Source organism: Amblyomma maculatum, chromosome 8 (assembly GCF_055883805.1).
Source record: "Amblyomma maculatum isolate TAMU_Amacu chromosome 8, ASM5588380v1, whole genome shotgun sequence".
Lineage (NCBI taxonomy): Eukaryota > Metazoa > Arthropoda > Arachnida > Ixodida > Ixodidae > Amblyomma > Amblyomma maculatum.
In genome coordinates, this window is record NC_139351.1 from 25934995 (window position 1) to 25951765 (window position 16771).

Consider the following 16771-nt stretch of genomic DNA (forward strand, 5'->3'; position numbering starts at 1 on the left):
TCTGCAAACACTGGTCACACAGACATGTACCTATGTGCATTTCACAAAATCATGTTTTGCACAACAAACTGTTTCCTATCCACATGCCGTAATTGCTGTGTTCATCAGTGAAACATCAACACACATTAGTCATACACACAGTCTTTGTGCAGCAGGAAAGACGATCAACAAGAAAATCGGCAAGCTCAGCTGCTTCTGCCTTTCAGGGCCTATGTTTAGGGATTCATAGTCATGTGGTAGGACTAAGTCATGGAAACAAAATGTTCATTTGGTACCCACCAATTCCATGTGTCAATACGTGCGAATGATTATGTGTGGACACAAGTTATTCTTGCTGAACACTTTACGTTCATACCCAAGAGGAGAACATTTTGCTGTCCTGCACTGATCAACCACTAGGCTCACATTAAGTACACATCCTATTGCATATTTCCTTAATGAATGCGAAACACACGTACTCATGCCTAGCTAATGTGGACACTAAATGTGGAAGAATAAAATTAAGTTTTCGAGACGAAACAACCATTTTAATTCAGTTATATGCTCTGTTAGTATGGAGACCGTTCAAACAATGAACTGTGTGACTATATATGTACACCTCCCATAGGTATCCATGTATTTTTGTTACATTAATAAGGACAGCAATGACGAAGAAATCACGTATGAGGTAGCCAGAAACTACTCGAATGTGTCCGGACTCTAAATATGATCGAGCTCATGAGAATTTGACAATCCCGTGGATTGTGTTTGTTGTACCTGAAATTCATAGTGAATGGAGTTGCTCTATTTGAGCTCAAAAATGCAGAATCTGACCAAAGCGGTATTTTTTTAAAAGGCCGTTGTGTATGCGGTTGCTTCAAAACACACTTCATCAAGCCACGCTCTCAGCTCTGCAGCGTGCTCATATGAGCGTGCCACGTATGTGACGTAGAGCTAGGCCCGCACGCTTGGCAGAACTTAGCGATCGCATGGCTTCTCACTTACAATTTGACGCCTTGCGAAGCTTGCGCAGCACATACATTTACATTTTGTATACATTTACTGCACAAGCAACTGCATGGTCCCCTAGCAAACAATGTTACCAGCTGCAAATTGGCGAGTGCTGGCAAGCTGATGTGAAACCAGTAACTGCCCGAAGACCAACACACAGTAGGCAGAAACTTTCTGGTGGTGGCAAGTGACATTTACAGTGGTCATCATCATCAGCAGCAGCCTGACTATACCCACCGCAGGGCGAAGGCCTCTCCCATATTTCTCCAATTAACCCGGTTCTGTGCTAGCTACATCCACTTGACCCCTGCGAACTTCTTAACCTCATCCGCCCACCTAACTTTCTGCCGCCCCCTGCTACGCTTTCCTTCCCTTGGAATCCAGTTTGAAACTAAGCAACAATCGGCTATCCTTTCTTCGCACATCTCCTGCCCATGTCCATTTCTTCTAATTTCCACTAGAATGTCAGTAACTTGAGTTATTTCTCTGACCCACTCTGCACGTTTCCTATCTCTTAATGTTACCCCTACCATTTTTCGTTCCATAGCCCTCTGAGTTGTCCTCAACTTAAGTAGAACCCTCTTGGTGAGCCTCCACGTTTCAGCCCCATAGGTGAGTACAGGTAAGATGCAACTGTTGTATACTTTCCTCTTGAGCGATACCGTAAGCTGCTAGTCATACTCTGTGAGTGCTTGCCAAATGCGTTCCAATCCTATTCTTATTTCCTTTTCATGGTCCGGATCTGCGGTTACTACCTGCCCTTACAAAAAAGCCTAATTAGTTTCTGATTAAATGTTGATTACATTTCTCATCATGCACATTAAGATTTCTGTAGATTTTCTTTATGCATTCTTAATGAGTTTCATAAGAAAGTTGGCCATCGTGTTTCTGATGCACTCTTAGTGCATGAATTTTTATTGAACTCTTAATGCACGAGTGACTATTGTTTCTGATGCATTATTAATGTATGAATTTTTACTGAACTCCTAATGCGCGAGTGACTATTGTCATTATGATGTATATTGTTTGATGTGCTTCTAATGTTCCTAGAGATGCTTGTGCGCACCTATTAGCCCCGAGAAGTTTGAGTGGTGCCCTCTGGCGGTCAGCCCGATGTGACGTCATGACAAGGACTGCCTGCGCCGATCGCTCTGGCTTCTCCGGGTTGCCGCGTAGCTTCGAGTCTGCGGCCTCGGTTGTTCTCATAACAACAGCGTTATATGAACAGCGCAGACAGTACCGATCGAGTGTCAGGAAAAAAAAAAGTATTTAATCATGATTCCTCTTGCTTTCAAAACACGAAACATGGGCTCGTCGCGGTGAGCGCAAGTCTCGCGTGTGTCCGAGCGCTCGCCGCGACGGGCGCAGCTGGTGCCGTCGCCGCGGCAGGAGCCTTTCGTGTGTCGTCCCTTGAAACTGATGATGTGCGTGGAGTCACTATCTTCATGATTGTATTACGAATGTAATACAACCATGAAGTTAGGTCTATGTGCCTGCGACGCGATAAATGTGTACCGTTTTGCTGTGGACGTTGCTTAGAACGGGCATTATGGACTGCGCGCTGTGAAATTTGTGCACGGATTTTTATTTAAAAGAGGCTACTGATTAAAACTTTATGAGAATCATCGTACTTGTCTAGCATTTTTGAGAAGCAATTACGCATGATTTGCCGAGGGCAACGTGCATTTTGAAGGCCAGAAATATGAGTTATTAACCGTGCCATAAACATTTCTGTCATTCTGTTCGCCTCTGCCTATTGCGCCGAAGCCGTGCGCGCATGGGATGTCTTGGGGGCACTGCTAATTTGCAAATTTCTTTCCAGTCTCCCTTTCACTGAGGAGCATAAATTCCTATGTGGACAAAGCGTGCGAAACAAGTCGCTGCCTTAGTGAAGCAGAGAAACCACTTTCATCAATGATTTTTGCAACCGTTATTAGCTGTTTTTAATTGAAGATGTCATTTGCGCTGAGCTGAATTCCAGCGTCCTTGAAAAACTTCTGAACCTTCACGGTAACTCCTGAAAAGGAAAAAGCGCAAGCTCTGTAAAAAAAAAAACAGCTGCAGGTGAAACAGGCAAACAGTGTATAAAACTGTATTACATACCTTCAGAACTTCCTGTGCGTTGGTTAGCGCTGTGTGTTGGTCCTTGAGAAAAAAAATACAGAATTATTATGCCATCTAAACCACTCTTTACGGATACAAAGATATCACTAAATTTCCGTCACGCATTGAAAACTTTTTCGTTTTGTTAAATACAACAAACAGATTGAATCCATATGTGAAGAGGATGAAAAATGGGTCTTGTTTAAACAGGCCAGTCCTTCTCTGCTCTTAGGGTAACATTATGCTTAGAGTGATAAGGTTGAAATGCAGTATTTTCATGTACATTTGGTGACGTGGCTAGATAAAAGATTATTCCTCGTGTATCTACGGATGACTTGTGGTTTCATTACTTTATGTTATTTTTATGTTGTAACAAGCTCTGCACTCGAATTTACTGCAGTAATATAGAGATTCTTTGAGGTATTAATTGTTTGTTTTGGTCAACAGTAGTGTTGAGGAAGCAAAAGCCGATAATTTATCACGATTCTAGCTTACTCATGTATTTCAGTTTTATGGTCAGAACTAAAGACAATGCGGGATATATAAATGTTTTTCTTTTTCCTGAATGCTTGATAAAAATCATTCAAGTCAATGTGAATCATCACAAAGGAATAGTGGCCACATAGCGTATCCATAGGTAAACATACCGTCTCAATCTATAACTTCCACCTCCTCTTCTAGTCGTGCAGCATCGTCCATGGGAACGGCGCTCGAATTTTCACTACTGTCCCCATTCTTGTGTGTTGTCAAAGCCTCTGCGTGTGCGCAGAACTGGTACGACTTCGCGGGAACGCCTCTTTCACCTGGAATCAGATAGAGTGATTCAGGCTACAACCTCAAAAAACACTAAAACAAGGCCTTAACGAACTTTGGGCATTACCTGAGAAAAGCGCAGAGCAGCTGCACATCACGTGCACTTTAAATAAAGCCACCCTTGTTGCATAGCACACAAGTCTGAGACGTAACTAAGGCAGGGCTTCATGGAGCCCGAAAAAAAAATTCCCTATCACAACCCTTACTGAAGTGCTGTTTTTAGGGACGCGTTGCATTGAATCTGCGCCCACTGTCTTGAAATTTTGGAAAATATCAGCATTCAAACAAAAAGACCAGCACAGCTGTGCGGACTGTGTCAAATTTCGCGGCATGAATGAACAACAGAACACCACTGCCGTGAGACACATTTTAAACAAAAACTTAAGCACGGTCCCAGGTGATTCAGCTTAGACATTCCGCTACAGAGCAAAATGTCTGAGCACTCACTGACACAAAGATCGAGGAAACGAAAGTTTGAGCAATGGCTCATTTACTTACGCCGCCGCTTCGTCGATCCCGAGAGCGATCGCCTTGCATCGCTAGGACGCACGGGAAGGTTGACGGATGGAACAGCGTCTGGCAATAGCTTTCTGCTCTTGTACACTGATAATTAAAAAAAAGACTAGTTGACAAACAGCCCGTAAAAGCGTCGCTACACGTACGGCTCACCTAGTATCGTGTACACCGGCTACACAGTCTTCCTTTTTGAAGTGCTTACTGCACACTAGTGGCAATGCCGACGGTTGCTTCCCCATTCTTAACTTTATCAATCTAACCTCCTTAATTTTGAACAACTTTGGGTAAAGTGAAAGCTTACACCGGCTTCCGTGATTTTCACTGCGCACTGAGCAATAAGTCACCATGATTATTCGCGAGCGAAAACGAACGAAAGGAGCCGGTATCGGCCGGGAGGCTAGCAGCAGCCCGGCTGGCGGAGTCCTTGCCGTGACGTCATTTTGCGGCGATCGAAGCGGCACCAGTGTTCGCTCTCGGAGCTAATATGGAGAATGTTATAGCCATTGAGACTGGAAATGCCCCAGAATGCTTTGAAATAACTAGGATTTCAGAGCCTCACATTGAGCTAATGCAAAACTTTGCATTTTATTTAATTTCACGGGAAAGCATCGACGACAGGCTGTTCTTAAGCTGCACCACTGTGGTGTCAAAACTGCCACAAGTGTAACCTGAAAATAGAGAATTTGCAATTAATTAAATCAGTCTCACATAGATGGCATTCGCTGGTCATATGCTCAATTTGCTACAGTGTCGTGCTTACCGATGATAGCATTTACCCGAACAGGGTCCAGAGCTTCTTTGCATGGTGCATCCTTTTTTGAGTTGGTTCCCTTGCCGTAGAAAGATTTTCCTCTGAGTTCATCTTCAGTGAACAGTGCTCGCATCAGGCCCCTAGCAAATTAAGCCGGTGCTCTTTTGCAGTGGGTACGCAGCCGATAGAGTAGACTTTTCCACCAAGACACCGTCACCAATGGAAACCAGCACAGGAATTTACCAAAATACTTCATGTAAACTTCAATGTAAGTTATTGTAAGCAAATTGCAAACATTTCACTTTAGATATTAAGTGTAACATACAGCCAATGATAAATAAATTACCATGTGGACTTAAGTCTCTTTGCGGGCTGGGAATTCACAGCAGTAAGTGCTAGTATTTCCATTCTGTGGTGTTCGGATTTCCGGTTTGCTTAATGCTTGTTAACTGAAACCAGCAATTACTGTAGTGCTCATACTGACTATAAGTTATCGAATGATATAAAACTTGATGCTTAAATTTAGCATTAAGTTCAATTATTCATTAAAGCAACTAATTAATAGCAACTAGACCTAGAATACTTCAGTGAAATTATACTCAAACAAGTTTTCGAACAATAATGACTTGATGTAGCATAAATTTCAGTTTTAATCAGTTATCGAAATAACAGTAATTAATTAGGGCTTACAATTGGCACTGCGCAGATATATTTCACTTTAGCTATCCAATAATACATGACTTGATGGTGTAGCTTCAAGCCGAGATTTATTCACAATTACCCAATTACCAGTTAGTAATTAGGACCTATGATTACTTTAGTGCAATTGTATACTCTGCATAAGCTATCCAATGATATATGACTTAGCAATATACTTTAACAGTCAGTACAAGCAAATTACTCTATTTTCGTATCATTAATTTTGTCCTACATGTCCTAAGTAAACATATCCACCTACTGCTTCCAGTGCGTCCCTACCTAACCTAAACTGCTGTTCCTTCCAGAGGCTGTTCAACATTACCTTAGTCTTCTGCATACTGATTTCAAAGCCTACCTTACTACTTTTCCTTGTGGTACAGTGCTACAGTGCTCAAAATGGTGAAAATTCATTCACCGTGAGGTTCTCTGCTGCCAGGAAACAGAGGTAACATATGGCGCTGACACACAACAACATCCTGAGCCATGCAGAGTAGACAAAATTAATTTGTTAGCGTGCACTGTGACACAGGCAGCACAAAGATTTTCCAGCATTTTCCGGAATATATTTCAAGCTCATGGTTGAAAAAACTAAGCACTCCTGTGTCCACTCCACACTAAACACACAGCACAACAGAACACAAAGTCAAATGCAAACTGCAACACAGGGTGCTAAATGGTATGCCACAGTAAAAAAAACTTCCCTAACAAGTTTGATATTGAAAAGAATCTCAACACAGCCAATCCTATTTTAATGTTATTTTGAGAGAATCTACACACTTCCAGAACAACGGAGCAAACCATACATACTGAGAATATTGCCTAAAGCACAAGGAAAAGCTCTAGCTAGGTTTGACCTTAATGATTACTCTGTGTAACAAGTCTCATAAGAAGATCAAATTCTCTCAAAATGTCGAGGGGCATTAGTGAGCATGCGATTAGTTGAAATAGTGGACAGTTGAACTTGTGGATTGATGGTGTATGCTTCCAACAGCTCTTACATCCTCCAGCAGTAATGCTCCAATTGCGGTCAGGTTTGCAAACAAAAGATTTCATGTATAATGCTGATGGAACTCTAAATGCTCAGGTAGCTGGCTTTAAATACTCCTGCAGAGTTTGCGGGCGAAAACCAAAGAACTCACTGATTTGGCTGTCATACAAACATGTGCGACAGTTGGCAAGTATGGTTGCAGTAACAACTTCTGATTTTTCTTGTAATCCAAGAATGCAAAAAGACTGACAGTTTTCCCAAACCCCCACTTGACGAACAGAGCTCATGGAACTGTTAAACAGCTGTTGTTGGCTGAGTGCAGCACCTGCATATGGCCGCATAAGGAGGGGCCGCAGGGGGTAGGCTGGGTCCCCATAGATTGTGAAAATCGAACGTTGGACCAGATCCAACGGCTTTTCATAGAGCCCACTGTCACGCAGGATACCTGCAAAATGTAAAACAGTACTGAATAACCAAAGCGTTTGAACAACAAATGTGGGAAATGTTGAAGCAAAGCGCACAGATTTGATTTTCATTGGCCGAGCTCGAGTCACGAGAAAAAACATTCTGCTAGGACATTTATTTGCTATCACCAACGTGGGTGCCTAACAGACACAACATTCTGCAGTAGGCTTCTGTTTTGTAGTAATGAACATGTAGCACTTGCTGCTGTTGCACGTAAGCAAGCAAAAATATAAGGTTTGGTTTGGTCTATCGGGTTGAACGTCCCAAAGCAACTCGGGTTACGAGAGACGTTGTACTGATTTTGCGCTAGTATGGTCTTGTTGATAGAAAAGTGATCTTTGCATAACCTGGCATGATGCCCTCTAACTGATATATATTCAACAATATACCAGCTTTAATATACAATGAACAAATTATTTTTCGTGACATCTGCAGTCCTGCTTTATTAATACAACCCTCGTTAATATAGACTACTTAAATTATGGACAATTTTTCTGGGGACCAAACTTTTTAAATGTATTTATGCCTCGTTAATATGGAAACTCACCTGGACGATGGACAAGAGAAAAATGCACATGCGCTGATTGGGGCCCATGCATTTTAGTGCCGTTACCATGGATAGGCGCGTGAACAAAATCTCTACTGCCCCAACCAGACGTCCAACTTTATGCATTTTAGTGTAGGACACTACAAGAATATAACGAAAAAGTGCAAATGGCTGAGTGATGGCACTCTTGTTTCGTGGTTTCATCCTTCGAAGTGAATGGCTACGATGAAAACTCACTCTGCAGCTTGTGCAGCGTAGAAAGCTGCATTCAGTAGTTTTTATTACGACTGAATGCTGAAATGTAGCAGTGGTATAGTAGAAGTTCAGCCATTTATCCATGACAGGCCATCACGTGCACCATAACCACTAGACTCATAAAGGTGCATCACATTATTTCAAGCAGAATTGTGACCGGGATAATGTACTCGTAAGTTAAAGTTGTCCAGCTTTAACTTTACTGGCCATCACAACTGTTTATGGGCGATCAAAACGTCCGTGATGACTTGGCAGCGACACATTCCTTCTTTTCGTGAATGCTTGAGCATTCAGCATGTGGCAGCCTGAGTGGCATCTCGGCTTACAGTAGTGGCTGGTTCTGAGGTCATCGTGTAGTTAGCCCATGCCTTCACTTGTTAAGTCTGCCCACACCACAGGCTGTCATAGTCACTCCGTGGCCCCCGCCCACCAGCAGTGAGCGTGAGTTAAACAGTGACAGCCTAAATAACCTTGAATTCTAAGTCCAAGACTCGGCTGGCCTGCACCACGTCACAATGCAACAGAAAGGATGGAGTCAAATTCTTAACTTATCACTTTGGAATTGACAAGTTTTATATGGCCGCTGACAAGCGAGATGCGTCATTTTGAACAAATGTACATCATTCAATCGAACTATCAGAATCTTGACAAACACACACACCCAGAACAGACTAACGTTTCTGAACTTTTGCACTCGATTTGGCCGCTCCACCGAGAGTGCTAGTGCCAGGCTGCACTCGCGTCGGAAGAACTGGCTCGGCACCGGCATGACACTTTTGCGATCTAGTGCAGAAAGTGCAGCAAAATCAAGGAGCCCTGTAAATATAAATCCGCATTGTAGCCAAGCTTTCTCAAAGTGGAATTCTTTTTAGCGCAAAACATAAAGGGGACAAGACAGGCGCTATGTCTTGTCCCCCTTATGTGTCACGCTAAAAAGAATGACACTTGGAAAACAAGAACTCACTAGCCCTGAAAAAAAAATGTTGCTAATTTAACCAAGCCGTAAAAATGTGCCTGTGTGGCCCAGGTGTAGCGTGTCTACCTCAAGATTCTTGGAAGACTGAATTCTGATCTCACCCTTTTATCTTGAAGGTGAAACCAGAGATGGCAGTACCTGCCAACTGGCCCATGTCGTGTGGTCTTGTGACATCACACAACCCAACGCCCAGTCAGTGCATGGCCATGTTACCTGCCAATACCTGCCAAAATCCTTGCCTGTGTTTTTTCACTCGCAACACCAACAACACCGATGCCAGATTTTCTGAGGAATGGAGATTTTTAACACTATCATGTTAACGTGCAGACCTGTCATGAAGCATGCTAGAGTTATTTAGCTGACACTGTCAAGGAAAGTGAATTTTCTATTGTGTTCTCAACGACAGCAACCGCTGTCTTTTGTATATGTTTAAAATTCATATATTCCGCCCATTGTAGGGACTTACAGGTCAATGCTGCTAAGAAGCTGAATGTCTTCAGAGCCTGCGAGCACAGCCTGTGACAGACTGGTGCACCAAATATGTACAACACGCCCTTTTTTAAGTGCATACTCCTGCATTGGTACATTATAATTGTGCTAGCAATTTGGTTATTTCACTGTGTACTGGTGTGCGATGAATACCATGGGCTTGTTTGCTTTGCCTAATATAACATTGCATCAAGTTTTCTTACTGTTTCAAAATAATTTTTTCTCAGTAATGCGAAATTTTGCTCCAAGCTTTGATATACCTGGCAGTGAGTATATAAAAATTTATTATGTCGAAAACTTGGATCTGCTTCACTCACCAGCATCACGCCTGTGCCCAGAGTAAGATCCATACAGGTCGCACACAATGCCATTTGCACACATAATGGCCTGTTATTTAACGACATGCAGTCGTTTATGTCCAGAAAAATTGATTTTCTGATTTTTGGTAGGCCTGCAGATGGGTCTGGCAGTGCCATCCACAAACCCCCAACAGTTGGTGAGAGGGGCACCTCTGCAATGAACTGCCTGCAATGAAAATAGAACATTCCTTTTGTGTGTGTGTGTGTGTGTGTGTGTGTGTGTGTGTGTGTGTGTGTGTGTGTGTGTGTGTGTGTGTGTGTGTGTGTGTGTGTGTGTGTGTGTGTGTGTGTGTGTGTGTGTGTGTGTGTGTGTGTGTGTGTGTGTGTGTGTGTGTGTGTGTGTGTGTGTGTGTGTGTGTGTGTGTGTGTGTGTACCGTGTTTGCCAAAAGTAACCAGGCTGCGTGGTTCGCTCCTTAGCCCTATAGTTCAGCGTTAGGACATCCCAAGTTCTTAGTCACCTGTACGGAGCGAAAGCCACTCTATCTTATCTCTTAAGACCATTTACTGCCTTTTGAGGTAAATCAAGGGCTATAAACACGGCTGAGGAGCAAACCCTGCAGCCTGGTTACTTTTGGCAGAGACGGTACATGACAAAACGCTTCCGTGCCGTCACTGGTATGCAATATTCTGAAAACATTGCTTTCGGACTATCGTGCGAGTTATAAGTCCGTAAAGTAATAATTGGTTCCGTTACGATTTGAGACACAGTGTGCACTGAACCCCTATTTATCAGCAGACACTCTCTGCTATTATGCAGTTGTCTGCGATATCAAAAATCAGCCAAAACATTTTTTTTTATTGGGCTGCGGAATGAAAATCGTCTTGCTTGACGTGTATACACCTCAGAAAAACGAGCCAATTCCGCCGGTTGCAGCCAATCGTGTTTCATCAGGTCCAGAAGATAACCGAAGGTGGCCTCACTGTGGCCGAATAGAGAGGACACAATGCTCGACATTGTCGAGCAATGTGTCTTCCCTATTCGGTTGTCGAGCAATGCCGGCCGAAGATGGGCTCTAAGTCCCACCACCGATTCGGGTATGCCAACCGGCGTAGACCCATGAGCAACGCTTCTTTACCAGACACCTTGACGCCTTGGCTACTGAGGATGGTATCAGGCACAAGCAGCGATGTCTTCAGTGCGCCAAAATGCTCCTTGTCGAAACGGAACATCCGCCATACGACTCTTCGTCCAGGCAATCCACGTCCAGAAATCCGTTGTACCAAGCATAGCGTCGCGGCGCGGGCTCCCCGTACCGAAGAAAAAGGTCGTCTAAATCATTCCAGCTGAGGTCTAGATAAAGCAGCTGGTCGCAAAGTAAATCTGCCTGCGATCGCCTAAACTTGGGAATCGTTGGAAAGCCACAAAAAAGTGTGCGTACAGAAGACGGCGAACGCACAGACTTGCACAGACAAGACGAACGCAAGAAACGGCTAGCGGCGATTCCCAGCGTGGATAGTCTCTACCTATTTCGACTCGGTTTAAAAATTCAAAAGAAAATATGTATTACTTTGCACATGTATTTAAGCTTTATATGTACTTAATATGATTTACTTAGTGTTTATTAATGTAATGAAGACAGAGCAGCATGTATATCAAGATATTTTTTCTGCTAGTTTTTCTTTTAAGCCATCATGGCGCTGCATGCGCGCAACGTTAAGTGATCGCTATCGCCGCTATTCTAAAAGCAGAGGAAGGGGACGCATTCCCCTAGCGCTATACACGTGTGGATAGAGTCCCCCTATTCTCGTTCCCCGTATTCTAAAACTTTCTCTTGTCTCGGCTACGTTGAACGGAAACTTCTGCGGGAACCCCTGGCGAACTCTTTGTCACACCGAAAACACAACTTCGGCGACGTTCCTCTGCTGCCTCTCTAGCGTAGCCGTGGGTGACTTCGACGCACGAAAGAGGGGGGAAGCCACAACGGCCCCACCACAGCTGGTGCCAATTAAAGGCACCCTGCACCACTGTTTGCAGGACGCTGTACTGTGGCATACAACAAAGCGATGAAGAGAAACTTTTTTTATGCCTGTTGAAAAAGCGATCAATCACCGAAATAGGAGGCACCCACGCTGCCGAACTATGTGTGCGTTTGGTACTGAATTGTCGCAATGATAACTGAATTATTTCCGTGTGCCACTGCTGCAGCAGAAGCTTTGCCGAAGTTTTGCGCCGTCGATTCTGGCTCGGACGACGCATACACACATGCTCACCGGTGAAATCCAATCCCAACTTTGTAGCGATCTCTTGAAATGATATATCTGTGAGCTCACGCTGACACATTCCATACACCACAAGGATGGCCTCTCACCGCCCGTCATGATAGCGGACGTTCCTGGGGACGGCATCATGTAGTACACAAAATCCTTTGCCGGCCTCCGTGCAGAATATGTGCTTGCAATCGCGCTAACAGATCGGCCGCCGCCAGTGAGATCACAGAATACGGTACCGACGCTAGACACACGGGAGATAAACGTGTAGTGTCAAAGAAGGGGCCTTTCTGAAAGCCGCACACTGGATAAATGCGCACCCATTTACCAACACCAGCCTACGGCCTCGACAACCGGCTATTCACCTGCATCCGAGCGCTCACTTGCTAGACACCCATTTCTCCGCGGCGGGCGACAATACGACAAAAAAACTATTTTCCAAATATTTTTACAGGCACCGACAATCAATCACCGCAAAGCGCGTGCTTTGGCTGGCGTCATGCTTCGGTAAAACAAGTTTCGCCGGTGCTGCTCCGCTGCTCTGTCGACTCTTTGAATGGACACTTGACTACTCTCCTCAGTTAGCGACAGCTGCTTGTGCATACCTATAAAAGGGAGCCCTCTGCATTGCGTAGCACTCGTGCGTTTTGGCAGGATGGCGGATGAACTATCGCAGTGCGCGGCTGCTGCAGCCGCAGCATTGCTTCAATATTGCGCCGTCGATTCTAACTCGGACGAGAAATCCCCATCGCAGAAGGCACGGTCCTAATCGACAATGGACTGGTTGCGAAAGGCACCTGAGCAAGGTGCTTTTGAGAATTTAATGCCAGAGTTGGCCCTACAGGATGCAAAAGGAGATCGACGATGGATACGGGTGGATACTGAATCCTTTAAAGTTCTTTCAGCTAGAGTGAGACCGGTGATTGAAAAAAAAAAAACACGAATTTTCGTCTGACTTTTCTTGATGCAGAACGACTGGCCATTGTCTTGCGCTACATCGCTACAGCTCAGTTCCTGGTATAAAATGAGTAACCTACTGCAGTGGCTGCGGCTAGAAAACTGCCACGAAAGATTAATTCATGTTACCTCGTGCGGCGTAGCACTTACCCGATGTAAACTACCCCCAATGCACACAACCCTGAGTCTATGTGTCCATCGTTTTCATGAGCGACGACAGCCTTTTTCTGAACCATAGTATTGTTTCTTGCTCTTGTTAGCTGTTCTCTGAATAGATCAATTATTTTGTGGGTCTGTAACCCCTTTCTTCAGGAGACAGTCAAGTTGTCATTAAATTGTTTGTGCAAAGAAAACATAACACAGTCCCACTGACTGTAAAGGATGTATGCAAAGCCACATACAATGAACTCAAGCAGGATTATCTGAATGTACAGGTGCAGACAAGAAAATAAATGAGGGTCAGCTCCGCCTAGCTGAGCCGGCCGAAAGCAGGAAATTGTGGCGCCCATCTGCACACCCTCTGCCTGCGTTACCCTCCCTTTGTTCCGCATGCATTGTCATATGTCCCACTATCACTGTCGCGATAATGAAGATCGTGATTGGACGGTCGCGCTCTTCAAACCGAGCGGGCATTTCAGGGGCGCCGACTGCTTCTTTGATAGCAGAGCACGCGTGGGCGGCGCTAAATTTAGGCTGCTTCATTCAGACAGCAGCAGAGGCATTTACGCCGCAGATGCCAGCGTAGTTTTTGTTTTGAAATTATGTTGCTACCGGGATTCATTTTTATCTCGCTGCCGAAGAAATATGCTCGAACTCGATGTGACGGCGCAGATTCGGTTCGTTTATTACAGTTACTGTGAATGCTTGGACATTAATATGACCAGGGGGCGGAAAGTGCCGGTATACCGAATATTGCCGCAGCTGTCTGCCCAAAGTAGCTCACTACGGAGTTATTCGACGACTAATAATAGGTATATTAATTCTTAACTATGGTAAACTCAGTAACGACCACCAAATTCATGTGGTCAACCGGAAAATTTGGCAAACTGGAGCCTCAAAATTTGACTTGGTCTGAACTTCAAATTTGCTATCCAATCTGATTTGACAATGTCCAGATCAGTGGTTCCCTCGACGTTTAAGGGTGCTACCCGCAAATATGGACGAATGGCCCATATTTGCGGCGGCACCTAACAGATTTCGAGCAGGTGGACATCGAGATACAAATGAGTGGCGGCGCCAGCAAATGTTCAAAACACACCGGCCATCTGTAGTCGAAGTGCATCTACCGCTTTCTAAACGAAGCGGCTGACTTAGCGCCGCCCCCGCGGACTGTGATGTATCAAGGCAGTGGTCCGCGCATCTAAAATGCCCGCTCGCTTTGAAGAGCCAGGCCATCTGATCACCCTTACAAAAACTGGTGTTGAAATTCTGTGGAATTTTTGTGAAGTTGCCTCAATAAGCACTGTTTAAAAGCTGTGGATATTCTGTGGCATTTTTGTTGATGAACATTGAGCATGTGTTGAAAATTGGCCTATGTGTTTCAGTTGAAATACCGTTGTAAATTTTTGTGTTGATTTTCTGTTGATTACACACTGAATACAAACTTAAAATCAACATGTGGTTCATGTGCTGACTTTCAGTTGTGTCATTTCGTGTTGATTTTCTGTTGATTATAAACTGAATACAAACTTAAAATCAACATTTGGTTCATGTGTTGACTTTCAGTTGCGTCTGGGAAATCCATTTCGTGTTGATTTTTTGTTGATTATAAACTGAATACAAACCTAATAGCAACATGTGGTTCATGTGTTGACTTTCAGTTGTGCACGTGGCAATGCATTCTGTGTTGATTTCCTGTTGATTATAGACTGAATACAAAGTTAAAAGCAACATGTGATTCATCTGTTGACTTTTAGTTGTGCACATTGGCAATCAATCTAGTACGCTTAGTACTTTCTGAAATACCTGCACCTGCGAGTGAAGCAAACAATTTCGGCACTGACCAACCTTTATTCACAAACTTCTCGCGCCAGAAATGATGCCAAGCTGTTCTTGATATGGCTGATAGCAGCCGATGTGAACGCTGAAAAAAATAGCAAAAAGAAATGTCTTACTTTCCTTGAGCAAATGCACAGAAAATGTATGAGACAATGTAAGGATATCAACGCAGGACTTGTAGCGCCATACACGTCCTTTAACCGATGTGAGACCGTCGATACTACGTGGCACTCTGCACATGCAACGAACTAACTTCTCGGAGACAGAAGGATTGCTAAAATACAGTGCATCTCCCTCTGAATGCCAAGTAACACCTTACTGCTGAAAATATCCTGGCCCAAGTGGCGAAACACAACTGTAGCATAATGGCTAGGTCAGACTGTTGTGGTTTTTACTCAGATGCATTTTGCTAAACAAGCAATGAAACAGTCATGAATGACCAACGTGCATGATTCACACGTCTATAATTCAACAAACAGCATACATCGCGAAAAATGTTACTAAAGCATAGACCAGAACACCTTTCTCTTTGCCTCATTAAACATTTTCCTCTGCAGAACGCCAGGAAGATGTATGCACATTTGAACTGTAGTCCTGTTTCTTACAAAGACTAAGTTTGTTATTGTGTTATGCAGTGCGAAATTCACCCCCACAAGAGATGAATAAACGGCTGCTCAGAACTCGGCATGTTTTCATTATGTGATGACACAGTCCACAAGAGTCCAATGATCTGCAGCTGTAAACAGATGAAGAGGTTGTTAGGACACTGCAGTGCTTTGTGCAAAAACCAGGCTTTAAGCAGAAACCCACAGTTTTTCATGCTGCGAACTCAAATATCAGACTAAAATCGGCCAGAAAAAGCAGAAATAGCCTTTTTCCAGCAGAAATACGGAGCCTTCGCAATGGGCCTCACCACGGGTTGTGCCGCCGCCTGTGATTGGCCAAAACATCGCACATTTTGAGGACCGGGGAAGCTACTGATGCGGCTCAAATGACCATCGGGCCGCATCAGTAGCTTCGAATGACCATCGGGTTTTTCACCACATGTATCCGTACCAGATGGGCCCATAAACGATGCAGCACTTCCATTGTGGGGAGCACAGGCTTTGCATGAAATCTTGCTGCGGTATAGAGTAAGGCATTTTGAAAAGTAGTGTGTGTAATTATCAGAATCTACCCTATTGCAAAAACCAGCGTGTCCCAGCGACTGCCAGTGCTTTTCCAGCGTATTTTTCACGCTGGTAACGCTGGTATTACACTCGAAGACGCTGGTGCCGCTGCCAGTGGCACTCGGAGGCCACTGGGCACACTGGGCTGCACTGGATTGACGCTGGCACTGAAACTGCGCTCACTGGGTCCTAATCAAATGGTACTGGCAACGCTGGGTTTCACTCGTCCCAGTAAGGAAACACTGGTGTGCGCTGGGAAATTGTGCTGGCTGCTGTGCAGCGTTGCCGATGTCGCAGGCTCACACCGAGTAATAGTTTACTGGAGTCACTGGCTCGGGCGCTGAAAATCGACGGTCACTGGGCCAGTGCGCCAGTAACACACATGCTTCCCTGACGCTGGCTTTTCGGAACATCGCGCGTTCTACATGCAGAGAGCTAAATGGATTACTCGAATGTTTTTGACTTCCTTAACGCGCAATTCACGTAC

The 16771-nt window shown here is 44.3% G+C and overlaps 2 pseudogenes; both read right to left on the reverse strand.

Moving 5' to 3' along the window:
* Window positions 1-5007: 5007 nt before the first annotated feature.
* Window positions 5008-5412, reverse strand: LOC146180773 (uncharacterized; annotated as a pseudogene).
* A 1526-nt stretch (window positions 5413-6938) lies between these two features.
* On the reverse strand, window positions 6939-12271 carry LOC146180774 (uncharacterized; annotated as a pseudogene).
* Between the last annotated feature and the right edge of the window lie 4500 nt (window positions 12272-16771).